The sequence below is a fragment of the Pseudorca crassidens genome, chromosome 9 (genome assembly GCF_039906515.1).
Source record: "Pseudorca crassidens isolate mPseCra1 chromosome 9, mPseCra1.hap1, whole genome shotgun sequence".
In the NCBI taxonomy this organism is placed as follows: domain Eukaryota; kingdom Metazoa; phylum Chordata; class Mammalia; order Artiodactyla; family Delphinidae; genus Pseudorca; species Pseudorca crassidens.
The window spans coordinates 8453157-8474389 of NC_090304.1; the positions used below are offsets into that span (position 1 = coordinate 8453157).

General features: G+C 59.9%; 2 protein-coding genes across 4 annotated transcripts in view; one reads left to right on the plus strand and one right to left on the minus strand.

The window, feature by feature from the left end:
• The window catches only part of FLRT1 (fibronectin leucine rich transmembrane protein 1), an 84254-nt gene extending 82934 nt beyond the window's left edge, over window positions 1-1320 (minus strand). For both annotated transcript variants that reach the window (XM_067748607.1, XM_067748609.1), the window contains exon 1: window positions 1170-1320. The gene's annotated coding sequence lies outside the window, so the exon portion shown is untranslated. The remainder of the gene's footprint in view (window positions 1-1169) is intronic.
• MACROD1 (mono-ADP ribosylhydrolase 1) overlaps window positions 1-21233 on the plus strand; it is a 152287-nt gene that overhangs the window by 115851 nt on the left and 15203 nt on the right. The window lies entirely within an intron of this gene.

Here is a 21233-nt window from a genome sequence, read left to right on the forward strand (position 1 = left end):
GCCCTTGAGCGTAGCCAGCTTCCCCACGGCTGCTGAGCAGAGAGGGGCATGCCCCAGCCCACATCCCTCTGCCAGGGGCATCCTGCGTTCTGTGGGGCTCTGAGCCCCACACAGGCAGCCTCCTCCCCAACTCCTGAGCCACCTGGGGAGGGAGACAAGAGAGACTGGTCTCTGTCCTCCCTGAGGGTGCAGGGGCCAGGGTGGGGCAGGGCAGGACCCAGATGCCCCCCACCTCTGCCCCCAGCCTAGGCTTTATTCATTCACATCAGGTCTCTGGCTTGGACTACAAGGGCCTCGCACAGCCCAGCTGGTCTGTGTTCTCTTAAAACCACACGCCCCAGAGAGCCTCACAGCCCTCGGGGCCGGCGGGAAGCCTGGGGCAGCTCCCTGATGTCGATGCTCCTCAACTTTCTCCTCCTCGGAGAGCTCTGATCAGCTAAGGCTCCCTGCAGCTGGGCAACAACACTCCCCAGCCTTCCGTCCCTGGGCCTCCAGTCGCCCGGGAGGAGGGGCATGCGCCCGGCCCCTGGCTTCCCCGGCCTCCAGCCCAGAGGTCCCACCGTTCTAGCCGCCAGGTGCACCGCCCTGTTCTCCTGCCCCCCACAGGGCTGACAGTCTACCGCGCGCACAGGGAGGGAAGTTGGAGGCTGCTTGTGCCCCCCTTGAAGTCGTTTTAAAAATAAAACCTCGCTCCAACCGTGACTCACGCGGCTGGTGGGGACGGGAGCGCGGCGCCCGGGCCGGCGGGCTGCCTCTCTTGGCGTGCGCCAAACCCTCCGGTTCCCGGGTACTAGACCTGAGCCGGAACAGTCCAGCCCAGCTAGGCGACCCCCGCGGGCGGGGCCGTCTCCCTGGGAGCGCAGCGAGGTCTCGGGCCGGGGCTCCCGCCGAGCCCCCGCCCTTTCCAGCCTCTGCTGGGGAGAGTGGAGCCGCCGGCCGCGCACCCCGCGCCTCCCCGCGGCGGAGCCAGCGCCATGGGTACTCGGCTGTCGACTGGGGGGCCCCCCTCCCGAAATCCCAAAGGCTGCGCGGTCCCCGCGGCGGCCGGGCAAAGCCGGGCAGCCGGATCCTGCGGCGCCTCCCTGCACTCTCCCACCCCGCCCCGCTGGCCCCGGCGTCCCGTCCCGCACGCTCGGACCCCGGCCCCCGCCCCGTGCATCCACCCTTACCTGCTCAACGGCCAGGGAGGCGGGTCTCCTCGGGAAACTTTGCGGCGACGGCTGGAGCCTCAGGGGTTATTCCAAGGAGCGGGCGGGAACTGGAGCCGGAGGGCGCCCACGGGGGCCCGGGAGAGGAGCCCCCGGCGCGCGGCGGGGCGCGGTGGCGGGCCCGGGGCTGGGGGCGCGCGGCGGCGCATCTGCCCGGCTCCGGCGCCCGGCGGAGCCGCGGGGGGCGTGCGCGGGGGTGCGCCTGGCGGCCGGGGTGCGTGTACCCGGGCGGGTGCGCTCGGCGGGGTGAAGGCCAGCAGCAGGGCTTGCGCGAGCGGCGGCGGCGAGCAGGGCGCGGGGAACCAGGCTGTGCGGCCGCCTCTCCCTTCGCGGCGGCAGCGGCGGCGGCGGCGGCGGGGGCCGTGCGTGCAGGCGCGGAGCGGGGAGGGAGGGAAGGAGAGGGGAGGCAGCGGGCGGGGAGGAGGTGACGGGGGTGGGGGCGCCGCTCTGCGCACTGGCCGGCGGGACCGGGCGCGAGAGGCTGCGCCGCCGCGCGGGGACTCGGGCCCAGCCTGGGAGAATCGGCCTCCGCGTCCCCCTCCTCCTGCCCTCGGCTAAAATGGATGGGGAGGGTGGGGAGGTTGGGGTGTCGGTCCTCAGTGCGGCGGGAGCTGAGGAGGGAGGCTCCCAGAGCCAGCCTCCAGCGCGGGGGCGGGGAGAGAGAAAAGCGTTCTCCCTCACGTGCGCCTCCCCTTACACCCCTCCTCTCTGCACTCATTCATTCATCCTTCCAACCATCCGTCCATTCATTCATTCACAGTTACCCACCATCTACTGTGCGTGCCGAGGTAACCCCTTCCTCCCTGCCTGGCTCGCCTTCGCCACGGGGACCCCCTCGTCTGCCTTGCTTGCCTTGCTCCACCAAGGTGCCTGAGCGGGCAGTGCCCCGGGTCAGAGCCCAGCTCCGCCTTTCCCTTCACTAGCTGACCGTGACCTTGAGCAAGTTACTTAATCTCTAAATCTCAGTGTCCCCTGTTGTAAAATGGGAGCATTAACATCCTACCTGCAAAGGGTTAACAGGAGGGTTGAAGGAGACCTTGAACAGAAAGGTGGCTAGGGCCATGCCTGGCACACACTGGGGACTAGAGATGTCTGCACCTGTTGTGTGGGGTCTGGTGCGGGGGTGAGGGTGCGGGTGGACCAGACCTCCCTCCTCTGAGCCTGGAGAGTCCCCATGCTCTTGGCCTCCTCTGGGGTACTAAGGAGCTCTCTGTCTGCCTGGCCTCCCTCTGGCCAGACCTTTAGCGAGATCAGTCATCCGGCCCTGCAAACAACCCTTTCCCTGGAGGGCTGCTCTGAGCGAGTCCTTGCCTCTATCTAGAACCCCACCGCCTCCACCTAGGCCCCACTGTTTGCCGGTCCACACCCAGAATGCCCACAATCTGGCTGGGACGCCTCCCCTCCAGACCCATCCCAGCACCTCCCACCCACGGTCCCAACTGCAGGCCCGTGTTAGACCCTTCCCGGAGCCCAGCACTCCCTGCACTTTGCTGTCAGTCAATGCCTGGCCAGGCCACCCCTCCCCTGGGATGCCCTCCCGGCTTCTCCCTGGGAGAAGGTCACCATAAGGGATACTGGCGCGCGCGCGCGCGCGCGCGCACACACACACACACACACACACACACGCACACACCCGTCCTGTGCTCTCCCGGCCCTCTTGCCCCCAGCCCGGGAGCAGGCTGAGGCCTCGCTGAGGCTGCTGCCTCTCCTCACTGTGAGCACCCCCGCCTTGGCCCTTCTTGCGTCTCCCTCCTCACCCCTCCCTTCCCATTTCCTCCCCTTATCTCCCTCTCTTCCTTTCCCTGCTTTATACTCAATTCACCAAACAGCTATTTTTTTCCTCCCAACTTTTATTTATTGTCCAAAGAGCATTGTACCAACAATAAAGGAAAGAAAAATCACCCACACCGCCACCATCCTGTGGCGTCCACAGCCTCCGTTCCTCCGCTCCCTTCCAGGTTTGTCCGTGCGCTGTCGGCTGTAATTCTTACAGAGCTGTGGTCTCCGTCCCGCCTCCCCAGACCCCCATGGACGTGGGGGCCCTGGGGCTCCGTCTTCCCTCCATCGTGGCACTCAGGAATTATGCGCGTCTTCCTTCTCTTCTAAACTGAATCCCTTGAAGGAGGGACCCCTTTCCACCCCTGTCACCCCCATGCCAAGCACAGGGCCGGCACAAAGCAGACACTCACAGCCTCGGAGTGGAGTGGATGGCATGGATATAGCGGTTTGACAGGTTGCCCTTAGATATCGAAATATCTTCTTCATAATAGTGGTTTTAATGGCTGCATGATATTCCATTGAGCTGCTGTACCTGGTGGCTACACACTGTTCAGGGAATATGGAGGTCCACCGTGCCAGGTGCCTTTTGGGTGCCAAAGACCAAAGGGCATCAGGCCTTACTGTACCCTGCCCTGGCAAAGCTGGAATCCAGCCGGGGGACGGCCACCTCAATAGCTTTGGCTTAGCGGGAACTTGCTGAAACAGACATCATTACCACGTGAGCCCTGGACACAGGGGCCAAGTCAACTGCGAGATCCGAGGATGGCTTCCCAGGGGAGGTGGCTGTCGAGCTGGTCTTGGAAGGTAGGGAGGAATGTTCTTGGCAAGCACTAGAAGCTCATTTCAGCTTGTTCTCAGGGGCTATGATGTGAAAGAGCCTGGGGTTTGCAGATCTGGAATTCTTGGTTGGAGCTGGGGGTTAGGAGTCAACGGGGACCATGGTGGAAGATGGGGTAACTGATGTCAGCCAGGCCAGGTATACGGGGCCTTGGACAAGCCTGGAGAGTCTGGCCTTTATCTTGGAAGGAGTAGGGTGCCAGGGAGGCTAAGTACGGCAGAGGCACTATTGGCTATGAGATTCAGAAAGATCCCTCGTTCATTCAACAAACGCTTGCTGAGCCCCTGTGTGCTGTGGGGCTCCCTGAGGGCATGGGCTGGTGGGGCCCTGGCCCCGGGAAGACTGAGCTCGTCTTCGAGCCAGGCAGTCACAGAGATGCTCTCAGCTCAAGGCAGCACATGTCACGCAGGGACAATTTGTGGCTTCAGCCGTGGGCTCGCCAAGCTCCAGATCCCCAGCTCCCAGGGCGGCAGTAACCCAGGCAGTGTCCGGCATCCAGGTGCAGTGGGCTCTATGCTGGGCAGCCAAGGTCACGCCGGCCCTGCCTGCAGCACCCCGGCCTCCCCGCCATCTGCCCACCTTCTTGGGAGTCCTCAGATGAGGATCCTGCTCGCCACCTCACCACTTACCCGCTGCTGCCCCCGGGCTCTGTTGCAGCCTCCCTGTTCCTTATCTTAACGGGGCCATCACAGACCTCCTAAGGCTGCCGTGACAGTGACGAGGCCACAAGAGGAAAAGTGCTCTGTATACTGTTAAGTGCGGCAACAGCGCGACTCCGTGATTAGACCGTTGTCGGCCAAGGTTGTGCCACCGTTGGCCGTGCTTGGGCTTGTTCTGGGCCAGGGGCAGCAGAAGGGACCACCTGACTCGAGAGAGGGGTAGGGTCTGCCCCGCTGGCTGGTCAGTGGGCATCACCAGGGACCCCTTCGCCCCAGGCTCGGTGCTGGGCATCCAGGAAGGAAGCCCCTGAGGGAGTGGTCAGGGACCAGCACCGCTGAAGAGGCCAAGAGCTGCTGTCCAGAGGGCATGACCTTGGACTTCAGCCAGCTGTCCAAGAGTCAGAGGCTCAGCCTGCCCCGCAGGCCCCAGCCTGGACATCATCTCCAGGGAGGGCAGATCTCCAGCCCCTCGCCTGGATCCAGAGAGCCTCCTAATGGACTTTCTGCCCCATCTGGGGGTTCTTGGTCTTGAAGATCACTGCCCTCCAAGATCCCCAGGGTCCACTGCATCTGGGGGTACCTGATTGGGGGGTACCCAGAGAATCGCAGTCACTGAACACCTGGCCATCCCAGACTGTGGTCTCCTGGCGACGCCCAGGGGCGCCCTGTTGTGTTTCCATGAATCGTGGGCGTGTGGCCTGTGGGTAGGCTGGCTGTGCACACCTGGCTGGGAACGACAGTTCTCACTGGAAAGTCCCAGCAGCTTCTCTGATCCAAATCCTGACACCACCACGCTCTCTCTTCTGCCACTGTGCACTAAACCTTTCCATCCTGCACAGCACAGAGGGTTGGGGCTTCTCCCCATAAGCACAGGGTCAGGGTACAGGAGAGGCAGGGGTGGGCCCCAGGGCAGAATTTCAGGGACAGCAAGGCCCCAGCCCAGGCGGAAGTCCCAGAGAGGGTGCTCCAGGGAACAGGCACAGCAGGGACAAAGTTAGGTAGGACAAAGCCAGCAGCTCCCGAGGACAGGTGCTGGGAGCAGTGGGGAATGGTGGCCTGGGGCAGCTGGCCCGGGAAGCCGCTGGCCTTGTCTGGGCGCTGAATCAGGGGTCCCGCTTCCCTGCACTCTCCCGCCTCTCCGGACCAAGCCAGCTCCTACTCACCTCTCAGCCCAGTCCTTTGAGAGGCCTCCCTGAACCCATTTTTCCCAGCTGGGTCACTTGTTCTCTCTGACCCCTCAGCTTCTTGGTCGCACTTAGCTCAGTCTGTGGTTATGCATGATTCGTATGACTCCATTCTTCATCCACTAGACCAAACTTTCACATCTCTGAAATCGGGGCGCGGCTGGCAGTGTGTTTGCTTCCTCAGTTGTACATGAAGCCGTGGTGAGACTCAGAATCGATGGAGCCCGTGTTCAGTGCCGGGAGTTTTGTTCATGTCTGTCTTTCCCAGTAGCCTGTGAGCCCCTTGGGGGCACATCCTGGGCCTCTTGTGGTCCCCACGTGTCCCCAGCACCTGCTGCAGTGCCGGGCACCTGGGGAGAGCAATCGGGCGTTGCTGAGTGTCAGGTTGGAACAGCCCTGCAGGCAACGGTGACAGAGCTGCCCAAGGCCAATCGTGATTCCTAAAAATGCCCCAAGATGATGGTTCCAGGGGTTCAGAGGGGCGCCAGACACACTTCAGCTACTGGAGTGTGGCAGGGTAGGGTCCTGGTGTGTTTGTATGAGTTGGGGGTGATGGGAGGTGAAGGACGGAGATCAGAATGGACAGATACCACATCCAGGCCCCTGGGAGGGTGGGGAGAAGTACGCCAGAGAGAGTTAGAGCCAGGCCTGGGGAGAGGCAGGACCATGCCACCCCAGGGACAAGGGTTCCCCACCAGCCCACCCTCCCCTGCCATGGCAGGACTGAGGCTGCTGTCCAGGCTTGTCTCTGATGGGCCCTCCTCTCCCTTGAGAACCTCCTCTTCCCCCCACAAATGACATCACCACCACCCCATCCCCCATCTCCTCCAGGCAACCGGGGCTGCCTCTTGCTCCCTCCCGCCCTCACCCGCTCACTCCTAGGCCATTATTCCCAGAAGTGATGCTTCTGATGGTGATTTAAGCATTTCTTGACTCTGGCTATCATTCACCTGTTACACACATCCCAAGTCAAGTTCAGGAAGGGAGACCTGAATTGTGTCTTAAAGGACAGTCCAGGACTTCCCTGGTGGCGCAGTGGTTAAGGATCCGCCTGCCAATGCAGGGGACACGGGTTCGGGCCCTGGTCCGGGAAGATCCCACACGCCACGGGGCAACTAAGCCTGTGCGCCACAACTACTGAGCCTGCGTGCCACAACTACTGAAGCCCGTGCGCCTAGAGCCTGTGCTCCACAGGCTCTAGGAGAAGCCACCGCAATGAGAAGCCCGCGCACCACAAGGAAGAGTAGCCCCCGCTTGCCGCAACTAGAGAAAACCCGCGTGCAGCAACAAAGACCTAATGTGACCAAAAATTAATTAATTAATTTTTTTTAAAAAAGGACAGTCCAAGTGGAGGGACCAGCCTGTGCCAAAGTACAGAGGGCCGGTTGGGGAGCAGCTTGTGGGCAGAGGGCTGTGGGAAGGAGAGTCAGAGGCGAGGCCAGAAGTACAGGCCTGATCGGGAAGGAAGTTGGAAGGAGGAAAACATCCCCAAGATGTTGGGGAGCCAGAGAGCACTGTCTGTCTGATTGCCCGAGGAGGTAGAAGGGGGGCAGCGTGGAGGGTGGTGGGGTGGAAAATTCGGGGTTTTGAGGTTGGAGGCTCAGAAACTTCTGCTGGAGCCCGGCTTCCCCCGACAACCCCTCCACCCCCCACTGCCTCTCTGAGCCCCTGCAGACCTTCTTCTCAGGGCTCAGAACCCCACCCTCCTCCTCAGCTCCCCTCTCTCCCACCCCTGCCCCCCTCCGAGTTTAATACCTTGGTCTCCACCACCACCCAGGGGCTTTTGAGGCCCGATGCCCTGTGTAGGCCACCTCCCCGGGGACTCAGGCCGTTCCTGGGCCCTTCCCCTTCGGTCCTCTCTGTCCCCCCAACAGGCTCCAACACCTCAGGGCAGCTGAAGCCACTGAAGATGGGGGTGGAGCAATGAGAATCTGCACACGGGGTGCCCTGAGCCTGGGGTCCTCCCCCTGAGTCCTGGTGGAGCAGAGCTGGGGTCCAGGGCTGGGGTTGGGTGGGGTCATGCAAGGCCCCTCCGCCTGCCTGGCCCAGGGGCAGCCAGGCCTGGCAGGTTCTGAGCTAAGGACACTTCTGAGACTGGGTGCTGGGAGGAGCCGCAGACGAGGGGTGGGGAAGGAGGGGGAGGGCCCAGTGACGGTGGGGGGATGGGGTTGCCCAGCAACCACCACGCTGCCTCTGCGAGGAGGGATCCTTAAAGAGCTGAGCAGAAAAGGCTGGGCTTGGAGGGGCGGAGGCACAGCCTCGCGTACCAATGGCTGCCTGCCCCCCCCCCCCCCCCCCCCCCCCCCCCCCCGCCTCCCCTTCGAGGACCTGAGGCAGCTGGGCCTGGAACCACTGGGGTCCTATCTTGTCCTCACAGGACATAACCTGGGAGGGAGCAAGAAGGCCGCCCTGAGGCCCTCGGGACAAGGGACACCCTGGGCTCCCGGACCGCAGGGCCTGGGACAGGAGGGAGCTGGGACTCCTCAGGACCACCCCTGGCCCTGCCGCCAAAGGAGCTCTAGTTTTAGACCCAGAAGAAACCGCCTCTTCCCAGCTGAGTGACCTTGAATGGGCCACCTCCCCAACCGCGTGTCCTGAGAGTCCCAGGGGGCCAGCTGCAGGACTGTCAGCCAGGGGCTGCCCAGAGAAGGCGGGCCTGACAAGGCTGTGTCTGGTGGGTGGAGTTTTTAAGGAAGTCCTTCCTGGTGTCTAACTTAAATTCCCTGCGCAGCAAAGGCTGGCCGCCTTTCCTCTGTCTTTTTTTTTAAAAAAATAAATTTATTTATTTATTTTTTATTTTTAGCTGCGTTGGGTCTTTGTTGCTGTGCGCGGGCTTTCTCTAGTTGCGGCGAGCAGGGGCTGCTCTTCGTTGTGGCGCACGGGCTTCTCACTGCGGTGGCTTCTCTTGTTGCGGAGCACGGGCTCTAGGCACGCGGGCCTTCAGTAGTTGTGGCACGTGGGCCCAGTAGTTGTGGCTCGCGGGCTCTAGAGCGCAGGCTCAGTAGTTGTGGCGCATGGGCTTAGCTGCTCCGCGGCATGTGGGATCTTCCCGGACCAGGGCTCGAACCCGTGCCCCCTGCATTGGCAGGCGGATTCTTAACCATTGCGCCCCAGGGAAGCCCCTTTCCTCTGTCTTTATCGGAAGAAGGGAATGTCTCTTTGGTCTCAGTACCACACCTCATGTTCCAAAAGCAACAACTGGCGTGAGGATTCAGCTGTGTGGTCTTCTTCTAGTTCCTTTCCTTTTAGGGCCTCGGTTTCCCTGTCTATACACAGAGGGGCTGGACTAGATCAAGGTGTGCCTCGCTGGGAGGCACCTCTGGACTTCTGCTGCCCTCTCAAAATCACTGGGAGAGCTCCCTCCCGGCTTCCTGCAGTGGTGGAAGACAGTGGGGGCGGGGGCATCAAGGGGGCCAGAGCCCTGCCATTTCCTCACACCAAGGTGCTCCTTCCATCGACTGGATAGAGCCACATTTGGAAGCCAATCCGATGCCCGATCCAATCCTGTCTCCCATGGTCCTCTAATTGGCCCCTGCGGGTTTAGCATCGCCTCTCTTCCTGGCCCTCCATCAACCCATCCTCGGCCACCACCGTCCCTCCAGCCCCTACTTCCAGGTCCACTCCCTTCAATTTGCTCCCCCTCGGCTCTGAGGAGCTGCCTTCTGAAGTGCAAGCCTGACCCTGCCTCTCCCTCACTCTAGCACCTGCCATAGCTCCCCACGGCCGTGGGAGAAGGCTCAGGGCCCCACGGGCCTGGCTACCCCTCTGCCCTCAACTCGGGCTCACTCCCCTCTGGACATTTCAACCAGATGGAGCTTAATCCACATCTGTTGAATGAATGAATGTCACTGAGAGCAGAGCTTCAGTGCCGGCCGTGCTGGCCTCCGGAGCACAGGAATGACCAAAGCAGACCAGGCCCTCTTCCACAGGCTGCCATGCTGGTAATAAACCAGCAAATAAATGAGAGGACGAGATCACTACAGGACCATGACGTGGCCTCTGAAGGAAATAAACAGGGTGATGGGGAACAGGGTGGAAGGCACTTCCGGGGAGGACTTTCAGTGGAGGTGACATTTTCATTGAAGACCTGAAGGATGAACAGGAGACAGTTTGGAAAGAGATGGAAGAAGAGTGTGCCAGGCAGAGGGAGCAGTATGTGCAAAGGCCCTGGGGCATGAAAGAGCCAGACCTATCTGAGGAAGAGAAAGAAGTCCAGGAAAAAAAAAAAGAAGTCCAGGAAACTGGGGAGAATGGAGCGTGTCATGCAGCCATGCGTTTGTGGAGGGGAGTATGGATTTTATTCTAAGTGTAATAGGAAGCTCTTTGAGAGTTTTAGGCAGGGAAGTGACATGATTTAATTTATATTTTAAAACGATCATCTGAACAACCACTTTGGAGAACAATTTGGCAATAACTAGTAGAGTTAAAGATGTGCATATACCACAACCAGCAGTCTCACTGCCAGGCGTATAAGAGACAAATTCCAGCACATGGGTTCACGGGCCGTGTGCAAGATGCTACTGCAGCTGGGTTTGCAAGAGACAAAACTGGGCACACTTGACTGATGGTCAGTGGGAGGACGGGTGGAAGAGTGTGGGACAGTCCCAGCCTGGAATATTACATAGCGGTGAAAGCAGACGGACCAGAGCAGCCTGGGCCTGCCGGGATAAGCCTCCCAAGCCCCACCGCAAAGGGTAGCAGCCAATCCCAGGAGTTCCACTTTATATGAAACTAAGACGCGATGGGCTTCCTTGGTGGCACAGTGGTTGAGAGTCCGCCTGCCAAATGCAGGAGACACGGGTTCGAGCCCTGGTCCGGGAAGATCCCACATGCCGCGGAGCAACTGAGCCCGTGTGCCACAACTACTAAAGCCCGCATGTCTAGAGCCCCTGCTCCACCACAAGAGAAGCCACCGCAATGAGAAGCCCGCGCACCACAACAAAGAGTAGCCCCGCTCACCGCAAGTAGAGAAAGCCCGCGTGCAGCAATGAAGACCCAGCGCGGTCAAAAATTAATTAATTAAATAAATACACACAAAAAAATTAAAACACGAATACCTGGGTAATAGCCTGTTGAGGGGTATACATAGTAAAACTCTAAAGAAAATACATGCCCGATTCAGGGTGGTGGGTTCCTCTGTGGGGGAGGGGAGGGCTTCAGCTCTTCTATGACATTTTATTTTGGGGGCTGTTGGTAGGTCAAGGGGCCGTGTGTGTGTGTGTGTGTGTGTGTGTGTGTGTGTGTTCAATAGCAAAGGAGCCCCGGTTGCTGAATAGGACAGAGTGGAAGGCGAGGGCCAGCAGAGGAGCTGCCCAGGTGGGAGAAGATGGTGGTTGGACCTCATGGGGAAGTTAGAAATGCAGCCCCAGACCTGCCCTGCTGTTCAGAACCTGCACTTTCCTCCTCCCAGACCGTCATTTATTTTCTGCTCCATTAGCCCCGGTTCTCTCCTTTCAGGAAGAAAACTGAAGCTCAGAGAGGGCAAGGGGCTGCCTGGGATCACCCAGCAAGCTGGGGGTAGAGGAACCTGTGACCCTTCCTTAGGGGTCGGGGGGCCTCTCCAGCTGGGGCTGAGCAGGGGGTCAAGGCTACCTGCGGGACACACCCACACCACCCCGGGAGCAGTGGACGAGCAGCCTCTCCAGGCCCCTCCCCCAGAAAATATCCCCCTCGTCGTCCACTTTTCCACCCGCCAGGGCTCCCTTGGGCCCCAGCCCCTCGTTCCTGCGTGGCTGGAGACTCTGCCTGCCCGGCTGGCTGGGGCCCAAGTCATCTCTTGGTAATTGGGTTTCAGGGATGTTTGTGGTTATGCTAATGGGGGTACGCTGAGCGCTGGGACCCCTGGCTCCTGGGGGAGGGGAGGCCCAGGCAGCAGCCAGGGTCCCACAGCACTGCAGACTCAGCACTGCCTCAGAAATCGGACGGCCTGATTCAAAGCCTGGCTCCCTTGAGCAAGTCATGCAACCTGTCTGAGCCTCTACTTCCTCATCTGTAAAGTGAGAAAAATAATAGTACCTGTCATTAGGCTCTCCAGGGAGGGAAGGGTAAAATGAAAGAATCCACTGAAAATACTTGGCCCAACGCCTGGCACAAAGAACTTGCTCGATAAATGTGTTATTAACTATTTTTTGTTTTTGTTTAAAGTCTAAAAGTTCCTCCAGGAAAATGTGAACGGGGGCTAGCCAAATCTGGGCAATGAGCTAATGGGTGACTCACTTTTCCTTTGCTTTTTATGTATATTATCCAATTTGGGGCAATGAACATGAATTTCTTGCAAAACAAAATACCAATATGTGGAAGGTGTCCAGGGGGCTTGGAGAATGGGATCCAAGAGTTTGGGGTCCAGCTTGGGGACCACCAGCTGGGAGGCTGGGTCTCCAGGGGCAGAGCCCAAGGAACCCAGGCAGGAGGGGACAAAGGAGGGGCCTAGGCCAGCAGGAACCGCAGCCAAGTCACCTGCTTTGAGCTTAAATGGCTGACTGGGCAGCTTTTGTAGGGAGAGGCATGGGGGTGGGATGCCCGGGGTAGACCAGGGAGGGGACTGCAGAACCAGAATGGACATGCGTGAAGGGGCAGGAGTGAGGGAGGCCCATCTGAGGTTCAGGACAGCCGAGGAAGGGGGGGCCTGGCACAGGGCCAGTGGGAAGGAGGAGGCCGAGGGGGAGACTCTGGAAGAGGGAGCCCAGCTGGGCACAACTCCCAACAGATTTGGAGAATCTCAGGGCTCTGCTCAGAGAAGATGGAGTGAGGAGCTCGGTCCTGGAGGCAAAAGAGCCAAATCTGGCTGAGCAGGATGCTGAGTGGTCCAGGCTAGAGTCAGATCAATGGGATTGAAATTCTATCTCCACCACCCTCACTGTGTGGCCTCGGGCCAGGCACTTATCTGAGCCTCAGTCTCCCCATCTGTAAAATGGAGCGGTGCATCCAGTAAGGTCCTCATGGCTCTCCCTGGGAGGCTGGTGAACAAACCTTGATGAGAAGAAGCTGCTGTCATTATTATTGTTGTTATTATTATTAATGCAGCCTGTCAGCAGGCTGATCTCACCCTTCTCCCTGGCTGACTGGGAAGAGCTGGGGACCCCAGCTCCTGCACCCAATGCCGTCACGAAGCTCTATGACGCCGTAACAGTTTTTTTGTTTTTTTGGTATTTTTTGCGGTACGCGGGCCTCTCACTGCTGTGGCCTCTCCCGCTGTGGAGCACAGGCTCCGGACGCGCAGGCTCAGCAGCCGTGGCTCACGGGCCCAGCCGCTCCGCGGCATGTGGGATCTTCCCGGACCGGGGCACGAACCCGCGTCCCCTGCATCGGCAGGCGGACTCTCAACCACTGTGCCACCAGGGAAGCCCTGCCGTAACAGTTTTAGAGGCATTTTAAACTTTATCATCCATGCCCCAAAGGCCTTCACTTAACTGACCTCCCCACCCCACAGATGAGGAAACTCAGGCCCCAGGGAGTGGAGCAGCTGGCCCAGGGTCACAGCTGAGGGTTACAGGACCAGACCTTGCAAAGCACGAGGACGTTGGCTCCTCCGATAAGGGCTGTGGCCTTGGGCAAGTCACTTTGCCTCTCTAGGCCTCAGTTTCCCCGTCTGTAAACAGGGCGGGAAGGGGTGTGTGTACACACGTGTACACATGTTGAGCTGATCAGCAGAGGTCTGATAGCCTGGTGCCGATAAGTGTGAGTCCCTTGCCCCCTGTGAGGGCCCCCCAAGCCTGGGGAATGTCTAATTAAGCCTCACACTTTCCACCAGGCAGCCTCACCTCACAGGACAGTGACCTTGGCCTGGGGGACAGAGCTTGTCAAACGCGGCAACTGCTCTGGCAGCTCGAGATGCCTTTGAAGCCTCTTGTTTTCTCTTCAGAAATTAAGCACATTTCACATTTTATTCCATCTGTGGGACGTTTCTAATCTAAAGCATGTTTTAAACGGCTCGCCCTCAAGTAATGTGGACACCCACTGCAGGCCTGTGGGAACTCGGGGAGGAAACGGTGAGGACTTCATGGGGACAAAGCCCACTCCCCCAAACCCCCCGTGGGGCTGGGGCCACCATTCCATTCCATCGCGCGGGCCGTCAGTCAGTCGTCGCCTCATAGGTGCCGGGCGCTGTGCTACACTCTGGGACACAGGGGAGCAGTGGGGGCTCGGCCAGGCAGAGGCAGGCCAGGAATGGGGCAGGTGCAGTGGAATGGTAGGGGCTGTTTGGGGATGCACAGACACTGGGGGAGAACCAAGGAGGAGGTCTGGGAAGGGATCACCTGGAAAGTGCAGTAGCCCCCTGGTCCCCCTCCTGCCCCCTTTGCCCTCTGACCTTCTCTCCTGCTTCTCTCCCCGACTCACTCTGCCTCAGCCACAGTGGCTCCTGGCTGTGCTTCAAACCCACCAGGCGGGCTCCTGCCTCAGGGCCTTTGCACAGGCCAGCCCCTGCCTGGCCTGTGCTCCTCACAAGTAGCTTCCTTTTCAGCGGGTCCTCGACTCCTTCTAGGTGAGCCCCTACCCACCTGCCTGCCACTCTCTCCTCCCTTCTATCCACTTCACAGCCTCGGGTGCTAATGGTAATTCTTGTTCAAGTTTATCTGGCTGTTTCTGGACTGTCTCCCTGCCTGATGATGAGATCTGTGCCAGCAGGGCCTTGCTGGTCTGTGTCCCAGAGCCTGGCACATGCAGGGGTTGGATGCGCCTTTGTCAAATGATAGAAAGCTGAGATCTGGCCTTACAGGGGAGGGTGGAGGAAAGGGGCTAGGGAGAGGGGCGGGGTGATTTGGGGGAGCAGTCCCCCCACCCCAAGCCTGGCTGGCAGCCTCTCAGGCCTCGGAGGCCAGGATGAGGCCACGTGGCAGCCGCAGCCTCCGGAAACACCCGCAGGGGTTGTGCCTGCTGCGCAGTCACTGCTGTGCCCGCTCACCCAGCTTCTCCCTGGCCCAGTAACCTGCTCAGCGCTTTCCTCGGGTCACCGAGTCTCCTCTGTGGTGGCCCACACGGCCCACTGCCCCCTCCTTGGCACTCCCCCACCCGGGCTGGAGGAGTTAGTCCCTGCCGGGGAGAAGCCTAGGCAGCTCCTACAACACCTCCTGTCACTGCCCTTGAACCAGTCCTGTCACCTGCATGGCCCCCACCCCAGATCCTGCCTCTTAGGGCGCCCCCGGGTGGGCTCTTCTGTGAGGCCTGGTGGATGAGAGCCTCTCCTTCAGAGCCAGGGGACCCCGTGCGGCCTGGCTGAGTGACTCTGGGCACAGTCGTAACCTGTCAGGTTTGTTCAGTGTATTGTTAGTGGGTGCCTGCTGTGTACTGGGCTCTGTGCTGGGCGCTGGGGACGGGCTGTGGATGAGACACTCAGGGCTGGGGGGGTAGGGTAGCAAAGTAGACGCTCACCTGGGAGGTGAGGATGCTGGAGGCAGTGATTCATGGCCCGTGGTAGGGTGTAGCGGGAGACCAGCTCCAGACACTGCTGGCTCTCAGGGCCGGAGATGGTGAGAGTCTCCTCCAGGCAGGGGACCAGCCCATGCAAAGGCCCTGGGACCGGAGGAAATGGGGCAAGTCTGAGGACCTGGAGTGTGGCTGAGGGATAGATGGGGGGGAGAGAGGACAGAGATAAGGTGATGAGTCAGCAGGGTCCTGGGCCTGGGGTATGGGGGCAGCTTGTTCTTTATCCTGAGAGCAAAAGGGGGCTTTGGACCTTTAACCAGGAAGCTGGGGGTAACATAGGAGATGTTCATATTTGCATAGTGAGAAGATCCTTCTCCATGGCTCGGCTCTGTCATCTGTAAAATGGGTTAGTAATAGTGTCTTCCACACAAGGTCAGGATTAAATGAGCTCATGCAAGTACAGGGCTTACCTGGCCCAGGCCCAGGCCCTTCTGCCACTGTGGGCCCTTCCTCTACAAAAATAAAAGTTAATTGTATGACTTTGTTGGCATAAAGACAAATTTCTTAACATTTTATATATATTATATATTTGATATATACTTAAAATTATATATAACTTTTGTTTTCAACCTAAAAGTTCACTTTTTCTTCTGATTTTAAAAGAAATTAGGGACTTCCCTGGTGGCACATTGGTTAAGGCTCCACGCTCCCCATTCAGGGGGCCGAGGTGCAATCCTTGGTCAAGGAACTAGATCCCACACGCGTGCTGCAACTAAGAGTTTGCACGCCTCAACTAAGAAGTCCACATGCCGCAACTATGAGTTCACATGCCTCAACTAAGGAGTCCATGTGCCGCAACAAAGGAGTGGGCGAGCCGCAACTAAGGAGCCCACCTGCCACAACTAAGACCTGGCACAACCAAATAAATAAATAAATATAAAAAATAAAATAAAAAGCACAAAAATACATACATACATAAAAAGAAATAAATAAAAGAAATAACGTTTTCATGGTCCCTAAAAGTATTATGGGCCCCAGGTACATGCCTACTACTCCCTGCCTGGGCCCTCAAAGTGGGGGCTACTCTTCTGTTTAGGTGCTGCCTGGCAGGGCAGGAGGGGGCGTGCAGTGGGAGCAACCAGAAAAGGAAGAGGAGGGAATTCCCCGGCAGTCCAGTGGTTAGGACTCAGTGCTCTCACTGCCAACGGCCGGGGTTCGATCCCTGGTCGGGAACTAAGATCCCGCATGCTGTGAGGGTGTGGCCCCAAAAGAAAAGAAGAGGAAGATGTATCTGTGTGTCCCCCTCCCCTCCGCCCTCTCCCCTCACCTCCCCCTCCCTCCATCCCTGTTCTGCTGCTGCCCTGGTTCAACCACATTCTGGCCCCTTTGGTCCTCCCTGGGCCTGTGGAGAGTCAGGCAAAGCTGACCTTGTCCTTCCCCAGCATAGGCACCCCTGTGGCCCCCCGACCAGGGAAATGCTCAGACTTATTTCCCTGCATGTCCTTCCTTCCCTCCAAGGTGTGCTGCCGCCTCCTCTGTGAAGCCCCCAGACTCCAGGCTGCTCCAGCTCTGGTACCTTCCTCACCTGGACATTTACACACTCTCCTCGACTCAACTTGGGTACCCTTGGTGGCCCCTGGCACACAGTTGGCACCCAAGTAAAATTTTTTTTTTATCAGTTGTATATTACATCCCTAGTACTTATTTTTTTTAAACAAATTTTTTTTAATTTATTCATTTAGTTTTGGCTGCGTTGGGTCTTCATTGCTGCACGCGGGCTCTCTCTAGTTGCAGTTAGCAGGGCTACTCTTCATTGCGGTGCGCGGGCTTCTCATTGCGGTGGCTTCTCTTGTTGCAGAGCGTGGGCTTTAGGCACGCGGGCTTCAGTAGTTGTGGCAGGTGGGCTCAGTAGTTGTGGCTGGTGGGCTCCAGAGCGCAGGCTCAGTAGTTGTGGTGCAGGGGCTTAGTTGCTCCACAGCATGTGGGATCTTCCTGGAACAGGGCTTGAACCCGTGTCCCCTGCATTGGCAGGCGGATTCTTATCCACTGCACCACCAGGGAAGTCCCCCTAGTACTTATTTATCTTTATTTATTTATTTATTTATTTTTGGCTGCGTTGGGTCTTCATTGCAGTGCACGGGCTTCTCATTGTGGTGGCTTCTCTTGTTGCGGAGCACGGGCTCTAGGGTGCATGGGCTTCAGTAGTTGTGGTATGTGGGCTCAGTAGTTATGGTGCACAGGCTTAGTTGCTCCGTGGCGTGTGGGATCTTCCCGGACCAGGGATCGAACCCATGTCCCCTGCATTGGCAGGCAGATTCTTAACCACTGAGCCACCAGGGGAGTCCCCAATTAAAATGTTTTGTGCAGAGAGTGACAGAGGGGCCGCTGGGTCCCCTGAAGTGACAGTGGCCAAGCACTCCGGGTCTGGCCCTCTCCCTTTCACCAGGCAGTGGCCACATTCCAGCCCCTAAACTGGGCCGGGAGCTGGGGCACAAACTGGGAAGCGGCTCTCCCCCACCCACAGGACAACAGGTGCTGGGAGTCGGGGGAGGGGCTTCCCCCCCAGGTGCCCCAGGCTTGAAAAGGTGCGGAGTAGGCAAAGGAGAAATGGGGGTGGGGGACTGCACTGCATGAGCAGCAGTGCGGGGGCAGGGAAGGGCTGGCAGAGGCCTTCTCACAGGGGCCTGGGATACCTGTGAGAGGCGGGGAGCGATGCCCCTTCTTCCCAGGGGCCTGGGATACCTGTGAGAGGCGGGGAGCGATGCCCCCAGCACACCCCAGCCCCAGCCCCTGGCCTGGTGGGCTGCTGTCAGCGGACAGAGGATTTGGCAGTGACTGGGGTGGACCTCATTTCCACCCCAAGGTCACAGGCGCAGCACTGAGGCTCCTAGCCAGTTAATCGTGTCCAACAGAGCACGGCACAGGCACGTCCACGGGCAGGGGCCGCGGCAGGGCTGGACCACCTCGCCCTGCGTGGGGGCCGACAAGCCAACTCAGATGGCAGGCGTGGACCAGGCATCTCACAGCCCCGGAGGCGCACGCTCTGGCCCAGGAGCCTATGCCCGCCACAAAGCCAGAACAAGCCTCAAGCCCCGCTCACCCTAGGGCCAGGCATGGGTCCCCCCTCACAGGCTTGATGACCCTGCTTTGCTGGGGCAGGTTTGGGTCCTTTGGGTGGGGCTGTGTTACAGACTCTGGTTTGGACCTGAGGTCCAGTGATAGTCCACGTCTTGCTCGCCCATCACCCCGCCTCAGCAAGGAGGCCCTTTCCGACAGAGGGAGGGTGCAGGGGTTACGAAAATGGGTGTGGGGCTTCCCTGGTGGCGCAGTGGTTGAGAGTCCGCCTGCCGATGCAGGAGACACGGGTTCGTGCCCCGGTCCGGGAAGATCCCACATGCTGCGGGGCGGCTGGGCCCGTGAGCCATGGCCGCTGAGCCTGCACATCCGGAGCCTGTGCTCCGCAACGGGAGAGGCCACAACAGTGAGAGGCCCGCGTACCACAAAAAAAAAAAAAAAAAGAAAGAAAATGGGTGTGACAACCAGCCCTCCTGGTTCAAACCCCTCTCCTCCCCTCACCAGTCAGGCCGTGAGCCTCAGTTTCCTCATTGGAAAAATGGACGAATGACCAGTTGTGATTTAGAGCCTCAAACCAAACTGAGGGGAGCATGGGGGCGGCGGGGGCAGAAAGGGGAGGAGCGTGCGGGTGAGGTGAGGTGGGAAGGGCCAGCCCGGGCTGGGGAGCAGGAAGGCCTGAAACTGCCCTGCTTTGGATGGGAGGCTGGGCGGTACACCCAGGGGACCGCCTGTGGTATCTTTGGTACTGCTCCCCATTTTCCATGTTCCCCCCCAAGCCTCCAGGCCATCCTCCCAACTGTGAGTGCCTCGGGCAGCCCTACGGGGGCACCATGTGGCCAGGTGTCCAGGCCCCTGGGGAGAGGGCCAAACAGGGGCCTAAGGGAAAGAGGAGCAGGAGAACGGGCTCTAGACCACCAGATTGCAGCCCTTCCCCCTGAGCCCCACCAGGGGGCTGCCGGGCATGGTGGGCTCGGGGAAGGGGACACTGCAGACTGGCCTCCTGGGATACCTGCTGAACTTGGGGACAGGCTGGTGACCAGGTCCTCTGTGCAGCTTGAGTCTGAGCCCCCAGTGCTGGGCCACACCTCCCTCTCCCACCTGTGGCAGGTAATGCCACCTGGCTACCTGGTCCCCCCTTCCCCCAGCTCAGCCTCTGCCCCAGGCTCACCTCCCTCCTCAGCCCCTGGATGAGACATCGGGCCAATCCACCCCAGTCCCCTCACCCGGGCAGGGCCACACTCAGTGGGGTTTAGGGGGTGCAGGGCAGGTGGCTGTTGGCATCTCCTTCCAAAGGGACCTGCAAAACAGCAGGTCGGAGCCCCTCCCCTCCCGCCCCTTTGAGGCTCGCTGCCAGTGCGTTTGACACTGAGCTCTCCACCAGCGGGAGCCGGCTCATTTGCGGCCGGTGTTAATTAAGAGAGAGAGGTGATGGGGGGAGGCAGGGAAGGGCCGTGGAGGGCAGCTTCCGACAGCCGCCAGGACTGCCGTGGGAGCCAAGGGGGCCGGGAGCTGGACCCACGCCGACCTAAGATGCCTGGGTCTCCCGCGCTGGCTCCAGGGCAGAGCTCTCCAGACGTCCGACCCCTCATCTTTGCAGCCAACCTGCTGGGGTGGGAGGAGGGTCAAGAGTGCATCCGAGGGGCCTACTGTGTGCTCTGCCTGATGTGGAGAAGGCGGGCCCCAGCCCTGGGGGGCGGGGGGCAGGGGAAGCCTCCCTCCAACAGTCCCTCGGCAGTCTGCTTCGAGGTTGGCCTGCTTTGTGGCTTGGCTTTGGAGTCAGACAGATCCCGTTCCAATCCTGCTGCCGCGCAGCTCAACCTCTGAGCTTTGGTTTTCTTACCTGTAAAGTGGGAGCAATGGCACTGCCCTTGTGGCTTTGTTATGACAGTAAATGGGGTCAGTCTGTGCCCGGCAAACAGCCTCCCTCAGTCATTGGCGACGTGCCCAGCCCCCAGCGGCCTGCCATGTCTGCTGGGTGTCCCGCGCGGTCCACCTCCTGCTCGCGTCCCCCGGGGCTCCAGCTCTGGCTGCCTCCGCTGCCTGCTCAGCCCGCCTCCGCCCACATTCCCCGCGGCCCCCCAGCTCCGCTCTGGGAGCGCCCAGCCGCTCCTCGCCTCTCCATCTTAATTAGCTGCTTGTATTAATCTTGCAAGTAACGTGGCAACTTGCAGCCCTGGGTTTTCGGGCTGTGGAATTAATTATTCCCCAAGCGAAGAGCTGTCAGCTCTGGGAGACCAGCCACTCAGAGCCACCTGACACCGCTTAGCAGCGTCCACAGCCTCCGCAGAGCAACCCGGGGCCTACGGCCGGGCCAGCTTGGAAATGGCCCCCATTCCTGGCCTGGGCTCTTTTCCGTGTCCCCCTCTTACAGAGGGGCTGCAACAGGACCTGGGAAGGCAGGGAGGGATGCCACAGCGGTGTCGGAGCTGAAGGCCCCGCCTGGGAGCCAGGACCCCTGGGGCCAGAGGGGCTGAGGCACGGCTGACCATCTCCCCACCGGGCGACACCTGGGCCTGGGGAACGCACCTGCCCTGTCTCGCCCATCACTTGCACTCATTAGCATCAGTGCTTCACACAAGGCAGCTGTGTGGCCGGAAGCTGGAGCCCAGGCTGGGAGGGGGCGCTGACCCGCACAGCCCTCACATTCTGACGGAGAGGCTGCCAGCCTCACTTTGCCCCTGCGTCGACCCCGTGGGGGGCTGGAGAGGGCAGCTGGCCAGGCAGAGCGAGGTGGACGGGGCAGCCGCGGCAGCTGCCGGTCCAGCTCTGGTCGAGGGTGCGGGGCACCAGGGGCCGGTGCAGCTAAGGAGCTCTCTCTCTTCCTTGACCTTCACAAGTCACCCATCTGTTCCAGTCCGGTTCCAGTCCCAGTGCTCTGGGCCCTTCCTGCGCTGCCCTGGGTGGGGTCCTGACCTCGCACGTGAGTGCTGTTGTCCGTGAGGCTCCCAGCCCTGGTTCATAATCCTCACCCCCCGGCGGCACTTTCCAGGGCTGCAGCGATGCAGTTTGCTCCTAGTGGCTGCAGCTGTGTCTCCCACAGTCTGTGAGCTCCACATCTCTGCACCAGGCCTGGCACAGGGGGGCTCGGGAGACCCTGTGGGAAGAAGGAATGAGTGAGGGACTTCCC